The sequence below is a fragment of the Ursus americanus genome, chromosome 4, assembly GCF_024610735.1.
Source record: "Ursus americanus isolate L20-20 chromosome 4, mUrsAme1.1.p, whole genome shotgun sequence".
Taxonomy (NCBI): Eukaryota; Metazoa; Chordata; class Mammalia; order Carnivora; family Ursidae; genus Ursus; species Ursus americanus.
In genome coordinates, this window is record NC_142130.1 from 49,002,518 (window position 1) to 49,013,224 (window position 10,707).

The window sequence follows — 10,707 nt, forward strand, 5'->3', positions numbered from 1 at the left end:
CCCAGGACCCCAGGATCAGGACCTGAGCCAAAGGCAGAAGCTTAATCAACTGAGCCACCCGGGTGCCCCTAAATTGTTATCTTGATGGGTGGGAATACAAATTCACTGGTGAAATGTAGAATAATGGCTATGTAGCACTAAGTGCCCACTTGAAATATGGGCTCAAGAATTAAAAGTGTGTCCAAGCAGTAAGGTTCTATTTTCTCCATCTATATTCATGTGTTGGGGTCCAGACAGGGGACTTATTAAACTTTGGGTTTAAGTTGAGTTGTGCTCTTTGGGTGTAATCAAAGGAGATAGGAGAAACTGGAGGGGGTGTGTGTGGGGGGGGAGAGAGAGAGAGAGAGAGAAGTAAATCTAAAAATATGATTATCATGATGGATCGCTGAGCTGTACCTGAGTAAGAAAGTGAGGGCATTGAAGGGGCAAGAAAGCAGAAACAGTTGGGCCAATAGTTTGCAAATATTGATGAAACTGAAGTTGGATGACAAGTACTAAGGACCTAGAAAAATAAATGGTAGTGCTTAGAGAATGGAAACCAGAATGAAATAAAAAAGAAAATTTAGTCAATTCATTACTTGAACAGGGGTGACCATCTGAACCCCAAGCCCAAAAATGAACATATAAAAAAATAAGCAATCTGCAATCCCGGATACATTTAAATACTATCTCCACCAAGAAGCTAACAGATCAAGAAACATGTATCCTAATGAAACAAACCTGGTGGGTTTACAAATTAAATTTTTATCACTCTGTGATGATAAAGTAAATCACTCTGAAACATGATTTTATAGATTATCTTATGGCACAACTATCGAGTGACAAAGGAAAAATATGTTTATTTTCTCTAAATTCATAAGGATATTTTTTCCTTAAACACTGAAAACTTTTTTCATAACTTAGAAAAATGTCATGACTCCTTAGACATGAATGAGTTAGAAGTCTTTTTTTTGTTTTAATAGTATACTTGTTTATATAGATAACTCAACCAATACATTTTTTAAAATATAAAAATACTAAAAATATTTGTACTATTTCTACAAGGAAACATCTGAAATAAGTATTTTCACCCACTGTCTCTGAAATTTCTGGCTAACTGGCGATTGAGTTATAAACTCCTTTGCTACGCTGTTGTGAGTTGAGTGAATTCAGTCTGCATTTGTGAATACAGGAGAGCCTACATAAGATAAGCCTAGAAACATATGGTTACATTTTTACTATCTAGTACACTTTTTATAAGGAAGTAATAACATAAGGCCTAACTAAAAGGAGATCCACATGCTAAAATTTGTTTCCCTGTACCAATTACACAAGAAGTAGAAGGGAGAGCTTTCAAATTTCAAGTGATTCAGAAATATTCTAATGTAAGACAAGAAATATTAACCATCATAGGATTTTGATTATTAACCACTATGGCATACATGGTTTTATTCTTTGTTACTTTGTAAGACATATTTACATATGTGTATCTGTGCACATATATAAGATTGTATATGGGTGGTATGGAGGAGGTGGGGTGTGCAGATAAGTGTTCCTATAACCTCTTTGATTAATTTCTGTGTGGCTTCTCTTCTCCAGGATTATGTGAATATGGCCGCTCTGAGTGTTATGCTTAAAACTGAGGTTTCTCCAGGAAGAAGCTAGGAATCTTAGGACTTTGGTTTCAGTTAGATATAAGATTTATCCTGGAGAGTAATAGTGAAGCAGAAGGAGAAAAGCTTGTTGAACAAGCTTTGTTGTTTACAAAATAGTGGTTATAAAAGCGGACTTTGGTTTCAACTTTTCTTTCTAATATTAGCATTTAAAACTATAATTTTCCATCTCTGTACTGCTTTAATTACATCCTACATATTTAATGTGTTCTTTTTTTTTTTTCTTAAAGATTTTTATTGTATTCATTTGACTGAGAGAGAGAGACAGCCAGCGAGAGAGGGAACACAGGCAGGGGGAGTGGGAGAGGAAGAAGCAGGCTCCCAGTGGAGGAGCCCGATGTGGGGCTTGATCCCAGAATGCCAGGATCACGCCCTGAGCCGAAGGCAGAGGCTTAACGACTGAGCCATCCAGGCGCCCCTAATGTGTTCTATTTTAATTTTATTTTATTCAAAATACTTTCCAATTTATCTTGGAATTTCTTCTTTAACCTATGGTTATTCAGAAGTATGTTGTTAAATTTCTAAATATTTGGAGCTTTTCCAGATAATTTATGGTTATTGACTTCAGATTGAATTTCCTTACCATCACATAACGTGCTCAAGAAAGCTTATACTTTCAAACTGTATTAGGACATATAGTTAAGCATATGGTCTAGCTTGATAAATGTTCCAGCTACACATGAAAAGAATATATATTCCATAGATGTTGGATGTAATATTTTCTAAATGTCAATTAGACTAAGATATTTGATGATATTATTTAAATCTTCTGTGTTTTTACTGATATTTTTGAATAGTAATTGTATCAATTAATAAGAAACAGTGTTAAAATAAAATATCTAATTAGATTGTAGGTGTGTTCATTTTTCCTTTTAGTTCTACCAGATTTTGGTATAGGTATTTCAAAGCTCTTTGATTAGGTGCAAATCAATTTCAGATTGTTATATCATCCTGATGGGCTTGACCCTTTTATTATTAGAAAGTGCCCTTCTTTATTTCTAGTAATATTCCTTAAAATAAATAAAATAGAAATTTAGTCATGGGTGAAATCCGTAGCAGCTTGCTTTCATTTGTTGGTCTATTTTGATTGATTTTTTTTTCTCTTGACTATGGGTCACATTTTCCTATTTCCTTGTGTGCTTAGTAATATTTAACTGCATATTGGGCATTGTGGATAATATGTTGTAAAGTGTATGTTCTATTATCTTCCTTTGAAGAGTGTTGATTTTACTCTAGCAGGGAATTAAGTTAAAAGATCATCCTGCATGTATGAACGATTGGCTTTATATGACTAAAGATTGGTTTCATATGGATGGTTTCATATAGAAAGATGGCTTGTTTTGATTTTGCTATTAGTCTTAAGGATATTCTTAGTCCTGGGCTGATAATTTTCCCTTAAGGCTTGACTGTCCTGAGGCTTTAATGGAATGCCCCAACTGCTTATGAAGCTCTTCCAACATAACAAGATTTAAACTTTAAACTCTGTCTTCTTTGTTGTGGGTATCAGCTAAAATAGCTGCTAAATTCTTTCAGCTTTACAAATGTTCCCTGTTGCTGGGCCCTTGGGATCTATACTAGGCCTGTACAACTTAAAGGTTGAGTCGACATTTACAATTTCAGGAATTTCCCCTCTGTGCCTACCTCATTTCTGGCACTTTTCCCTTCAACTTCCAACTGTACCAGCAGTCCTAAAGGCTCTCTGAGATTTCGAACCAATAAGACTTTGGCTCTGTGTTTGAGTTCAGACTGCCTCAGCCACACAGACAGGGAAATGCCCCAGCAGGGAAGAACATATAAACGTAGATCTTCATTCTATGTAATTCTCTTCTTTCTAGATTGTATCGCTTTCACCTCTAGCTCGCCTTGGGGCATTCCCTAGTGCCTTCAATAGTTGGTGTTTTTCGAATGTTTGGTTCAGGGTTTATAGTTGTTCTTAGTGGGAGGATTAGTCTGATACAAACTACTTCTCCATTGTTGGAGCCAAAACTAGTATCAAAATGGACTTTGGAATAGCACAAATTTACTTTCACTGACTGCATGTTTACTTGCTACACAATGTGCTAGCACATGTTCCAGGTATTGGAAAGGATGAATATGACCAAGCCTTAGTTTTAGTCTAGCAGGAAGGACAGACTCTCTAACATTAAGGAGAACATACTCCCTCAAATGTCTGTGATCCAGCGTGAGAAGTGCTCAGAGAGAAATAGTTCCAAGTGCTCTGCGAGCACAATTCAGGGAGCCAGGAATTCTACCTGGTCAAGTTTTCCAGAGGAAATAATGGTTGGATTGGATCTTGAAAAATGCATCAGAGGCTTACCGTATCAGGAATGATCTGAAAGTTACGAGGAAGGGAATTCTAGACAAAGCGAACATACAAACCAAAGAAGTACAAAACTAGGTAGTTTGTTTTGGAAAAGGCACGTGAATATGAGTAGTGAGTTTAGCTGGAAAAGTGTGAAGAGGCCAGATTGTAAATGATGTGTACTAGTAATAACGATTGAACACTACTACTGAGAACTGATTATGCAAGTACTTAGGATAAGCAGTCAGTATATGTTTTCTCTACTGATTGTAACTACAACCCTCTGCAGTAGGTACTATTAGGATCCCCCATTCTTCAGACAAAGATATTGGGGTTTAAAGAGATCAAATAATTTGCACAAAGATACCCAGTTGGTAAGTGCAGAGTTGTGACTCCAACTCACTATGTTTCATTTCATACCCTTCACACTTAGCTACTCCTCTAAAGAGTTTCAAAGTGATCTCATAAGTAAATAGGAAAATCTGGATGATTTCCCGCCCCCTTATAGCTTTTATTGTGTCTTTTACATTATACGGTGCAGGCAGGACCATCAAACTTGCTTTTGTCTCTTTTGATATCTTATACTTAAGTCCATTTTTATTTTTAAAATTTATTTATTCATTTTTTAAAAGATTTTATTTATTCATTTAAGAGAGACAGAGAGAGATTGAGAAGGCACAGGAGAGGGGGGTGGGGCAGAGAGAGAAGCAAGCTTGCAGCTGAGCTAGAAGCCTGACGGGCACCACAGATCCCAGGACCCAAGATCCTGACCTAAGCCAAAGTCAGACGCTTAACCAACTGAGCCACCCAGGCACCCCACATTCTTTCATTTTTCAAGAAAGATTGGGGAAAATCAAAAGGCCAACAGTGACAAAATACTTTCAATAATCTTCTGCCCAGTCACTGTCCTTCCACACCAAAGAACATCTGGAAAACATCCGCCCACTCTTTGGTATTTAAAAATGATAAAGACAGACAAATACCATACAATTTCACTCATGTGGAATTTGAGAAACAAAATAGATGAACATAGGGGGGAAAAGAGAGAGAGAGAGAAAGAGAATGGCAAACCAGGAAACAAACTCTTAACTATAAAGAACAAACTGATGGTTACCAGAAAGTAGAGGGGTGGGGAGATGGGTGAAATGTGTGATCGGGATTAAGGAGTGCCTTATGATGAGCACCGGGTGTTGTGTGGAAGTGTTGAATCACTACACTGTACGCTTGAAACTAATATAACACTGTATGTTAGTTAACTGGAATTTAAATAAAAACTTGAAAAAAAAACTGATACAGCTGACCAAAGTCCATGTGGTTTCCTCTGGCTCCATTAACATTGAACACTTTGTCTTCAAAACCTGAACATTTTCTTTGTTTTTCAATTTTGTCATTTGTACCATCAAAAGGAATGTCTTCTGATGGCTAATTAAAATTCTCTTCCAGTTTAATTTTCTCAGTCCACTCTGTGTCATTCAATACACAGACATCTCCAAGATAATTCTTTTGCAGGTATGCAGTCAGATCTGTGTTCAGCTGGGTCTGCTGGGATCTATTTAGTGATACTGATCTGACAGTAATTTCAGGCAGAACTTCAGGGCATTTAAAGGGAGGAATACAGACAAGAGAAAACATCACCATTGCTTCCTCCGATACATCCAGGTTCACATTGATAGTAAAGTAAACTTTCGAAGATCGTCCCTCCATTGTCCTCTTTTCTATACAATCTTTCAGTTCTGCTAAAGCCAGCTGGTCATTCACTATGAGCTCATTCTCACCGGGGAATATACTGGCTGGCAGGTCTAACTCTGAGAGCTGGGCCTCTGCCTGTTCAATCTCAATCATTTTTGGATATCCGTAAATTTCTTCTCAAAGAGAATCTACTCTGTGAAATCAAATGCCATTATCTTGGTGAATGGCCTCTTCATGGAATTTCTTCTCGCCTTTGGGTAAATGTTTACTGAGTAACTACTATATGTAGAGCTTCATCTTCCATTCCTTCCTGGAGCTTTCTATTTAGTTTGAGGATCGGCATGAATTATCTGGAGCCATAAACCTCCTTTGGTGCTAAAAAACTGGATTTTCTAGCTGCATGGACAGCTCAGGTCTCATCCAGAGGGAGCCTCAGACTTCCAGCACTAGGCAATCTGAAGCCTACAGACCATTCCAGTGAGGCAGCCTAGGGGAAGTGCAGAAAATCTGAATGACTTAAAAGAGGTCAGTGTCATTATTAGATCTGAATTTTAGAAAATTTAGCTTTGTGGAAATATGGGACATTACAGAAAAAGGAGATTAAAAGATCAGTTACAACAACATGGATGGACCCAGAAGGTATTATGTTAAACGAAATAAGTCAGATAGAGAAAGACAAACACCATATGATTTCTCTTATTTGTGGAATTTAAAAAACAAAGCAAATTAATAAACAAAAGCAGAAACAGACCCATAAATACAAAGAACAAACTGATGATTGCTGGAAGGGATGGGTGAAAGGGAGTGGGAGATACAGCCTTCCAGCTATGGAATGAACAAGTCATGGGGATGTAAGTAAGGCTCAGCACAGGGACTAGAGTCAACAGTACTGTCACAGCATTGCATGGTGAAAGATGGGAGCTGCACTTGAGAGCATAGTGTAGGTGTAGAGTTGTTGAGTCACTGTGTTGTACACCTGAAACTAATGGAACATCATGTGTCAACTATACTCAAATAAAAAAAAAAGTTGCTAAATTCTACATGTAACACTTTGTAAAGGCATTCAAGTTACCCAACACCACTACTATTTCATGAGTTCAAACTTTACATGGGTTTATCGTTTATAAAGAGACAAAGGAGTCAAGAAAGTGGCAGATTAGACCAGATAATTCATATGTTCTTAAATTTAACAGCATCACACAATAGTTTAGAGTCTTATAACTCTGATTGCCATTATCTTTCCCTCTCTCCCCCATACCATTTTGTAAAACACTACCTAATATGTAATAGGGAACATTCTGATTAGCCTCAGTGATCAACGATAGTTTCTGTATTGTTAGCCAGTTTCAGATTAGAATTTGTTCTGATAACTGCTTCCTCCATCATCTTTAGTGATCATATAATTAGAGGCAGGCTAAATGCCAGTCACCACCAATGAAGGGGTTTGGTATAAAGACTTCTTGATTCTATTTTTAGGCAGCATTGACATAGACTCCTAGCTTTTTACACAGTAGGAATGGAAATCAAAAAGCCAAATAAAACATTTCAAAAATAATGTTTTAAGTCATAAACCTAGTTCGATTCTACTTATAAGATCTATTCTGTCCCTACTTCAGTTCAAATACCTGTAAAATGCATGTGGCATTTTATGTTTTGGGCATTACTTTATTTAGTAAGTTCCATCTTTGAATTATTCTTTTTAGAAATTTTTCTGAGTAACTGGTGTTTTCACTTTACACTTCTTGAAAAATGAGGTATTCCAGATGTTATAAAATGAGTAAAATAACTGAGGTTAAGAACAGACTACCTAGGTTTGAATTTTTTGATTCATCATGTCTCAGTTGTATGGCTTTGCACTAATTTTTCTTAACCTGTCTTCTTTAGTTTATTCATCAAAATGTCAGGGATATTAAGAGTGCTATCTTAAGGTCCTTATAAGGATTGAATGAGATAATAAATGCAAAGAATTCAAACATTGTAAATATTCTAATATTAGCGTTACAAATGTTGGGAATTTTCTCTGAAATTTACTTAGAGATTCTGAATTTATTATAAATCTATTCATAATTATCTTGCATTTTCACTGATCTTGTTGAAAGTCTGGTTTCAGATCCATAATATCCTATAATTATGTTGTAAGATTTATTATGTTTGCCTGAAATTTACTTTTTCCAACAGGAGAGTCATTTATGAAACTTCTGCTAATGTGAAATACCAATTTGAATAGAGGGAAGTCATTGTAGACCCATCTTTGAAATAAATTGGGGCAGATGGCTCAGATAAATGTATTTTTCTGTCTTAAAAAGAAATGCTAACCTGACTGTATTCATTCCCTAGGGCTGCCATGACATATAACCACAAACTCAGTGGCTTGCAACAACAGAAATTTATTTCCTCACAGTTTAGGAGCCCAGAAGCCTGAAATCAAGACATCACCAGGGTTGGTTTCTTCTGGAGGCTCTGAGTCTGTTCCATGTCTCTCTCCTTCCTGCTGGTAAAGGCTAGCCATCCTCAGAATTTCTTGGCTTCTAGGTGCTCACTCTACTATTTGTTTCCACCTTCATAGCATTTTCTTTCTGTCACCAATCTTCTTCTTTCTTTAATAAGGACTCCAGTCATTAGATAGGGCTGACTGTAAATCTAGGATAATCTCATTTCAAGATGTTTAGCTTAATTACATCATCAAAGACACTATTTCCAAATAAAGTCATATTCATAGGTACCAGGGTTAGGGCTTGACATATCTTTTTGGGGACCGCTATTCAACCCACTATACCACCAAATGCTAGATTGGAGAAATTGTTACAAAAATATTATTAATCCAATGGCAGCATAATAATTGACTAGACACTAAAGAAAAATACACGACTTAAACCTATTGTCACCAATTACAATCCAGTTGTAGAGAAAATAAACTTTATGTATGAAATGATTTTTTATTCAATAGAACATTTCATGTAACCCTACATTATCTAGACTGGCAATTATACAATAGGATAGATAATGTTTTCTCAAGAGTCAAAATAGAAACATTCAAATAGAATTTAGAAATAACATTTATTTCAATCTACTCTTGATCTTATCGTGGGAGTTTGTATAAGAGAACAATTCTCTATATCATATGCTGCATTTCGAATTCTCTTACGTCAGTTTGCACACTTGTTTAATAAAGAGAATGTGGACTTCCCAGTTCAGCAAATTAGGTTCGAATGTCATATCATCACTGTTAAGCTGTGTGATCCCAGGAAAATAAATTAACCCATTCGTGTCCCAGCTTCCTCATCTGTAAAAAGAATGTGGTAATGCCAACTTCCCAGGTTATTATAACTTGCTGTTAGAATAAAGTTGAGGAACTGTATAAATGGGGCCTGATATAGGAGTTTTCAGTAATGTGAAGTTCTCTTTCCTGCGCTTGGCTTTTCAAGCCATGTCCAATCTGATCAGGAACAAAAAACAGACAAAACTAAACAAAATGACTAATGAAAAGCAAAAGGCATTTTTTATTGATATTTTTCACCTTATCTCTCCCCATGCAACTTGGAATAGTTTATGGATGGCTTCTCGTTAATCTCACCAATATCTGTGATAGATAAGGGATGAAACAAAACCCTGTTTCTCTCTCTCACACACACACACACACACACAAAGTATCTTAATTTTTCACAAGTTTAGTCATACCACAGATCCAATCACATACTAGCTATTTATGGCGATCTCTCATATTGTAGAAAGAGAAGTCTAATCCAGATGCTGTGCTTAAGGTAATTGACTGCCACTGAAATTTGTGGTGTTTTCTATTCTAAAATGGGAAACTGAGTCATGATCAGAGTAATCATATTGGGACAATCTTACGGCCTTGCAACAACTTTTTTGCCAACTTGGTAGAAACATTTATGTACGTTCTTTTTCAATTCAGGCTGATGGTGCCTTGTGACAGTTTAAGTTCCCAGAAACGTGTGGAAACTGGCGAGCTGTCAGGAAGACATACAAGGAGGCTTTTAAGTTGGCGATTCACAGAAACTTAGATGCAACTTAATCTTTCAGGTGCAAAAACTTGATTTTGTTGGTGATCCAGAAATCAGACTCAAGAATCATGACTCATTTGTTAGGAGAGACTATAGGACATAAACAAACAAAAACGAATTTATTGAGTAAGCGGCCCATATTGATTTTTGATGAGATTTAGGGCAATATTTATTAAGAAACTTAACCATATTGATTACATTTATTTATAGATCTGTATAGTAAAGAAACCAGAGATCCACACTTACATATAATCATGTGAAGTCATAATTGTGTGTTTAATTGGGAGTATTCAGGTTTATCAAAATTTTTATAACAGAAAAAAGTTAAAACCGCTTTATGTTCAAACAAGAATAGAGGAGGGCTTTTCAAAGTGTGAGCCCTAATCCATAATGGGACAAAATTTACTGGGCTGCAAAGAATATATTTTTGCAAATTACCCCAATTTATTAAGGAGGGAATTGAGGCACAGAAAGACTAAATAAAATACCTCTAATGCCATATACGTAGCCAGGGGAAACTGAGCTTCCTGACTCAGAAATCTTGTGTTCTTATTGGATTCTTCCAGAAGCTGCTATGTTATTGGTCTGCTAATGTAACATGGGTCTTATGTAGGGGAATAAGGGACCTTCAGACTCTCAGGGCTTGGAGGAGCTATGGGGAGTTAGCTGTCATGGGACAGGATGAGCAGAGTTGCCATCATTCTTATTCTTAGTATTTCTTAAGAGCTTTATTTTTTTCCTTTGGATTATCATGGCCATACTGATTTCATGCACACCTGGGTTGGATAGCTTGAATTTTCCAGGTATTGGCCTTTAGAAACTGATACATTTTTAACACATAACCCAAGACTTTCATCCCCTGGAAAGCTGGGACATAAGAGTTATGCATACTTTATTAATAGTTCTAAAATTGTCCTTAGTTTTTAAAATTTCTAATAAAATATTTTAAGCATATAGGAAAGTGTGCAGGTAATGTAAAAATTTTTCATGGACCCGCAACCAAGATTTGCCCTTCTTTCCTCCCTCCCTTCCTTCTTTC

At 36.3% G+C, this 10,707-nt stretch overlaps 1 long non-coding RNA gene across 1 annotated transcript in view; it reads left to right on the plus strand.

Annotated features, from left to right (window-relative positions):
* Window positions 1–8,794, plus strand: part of LOC123784091 (uncharacterized) — a 784,838-nt gene extending 776,044 nt beyond the window's left edge. Inside the window, exon 16 of the long non-coding RNA XR_015724218.1 lies at window positions 7,981–8,794. This is a non-coding gene — a long non-coding RNA (uncharacterized LOC123784091). The remainder of the gene's footprint in view (window positions 1–7,980) is intronic.
* Window positions 8,795–10,707: the final 1,913 nt, after the last annotated feature.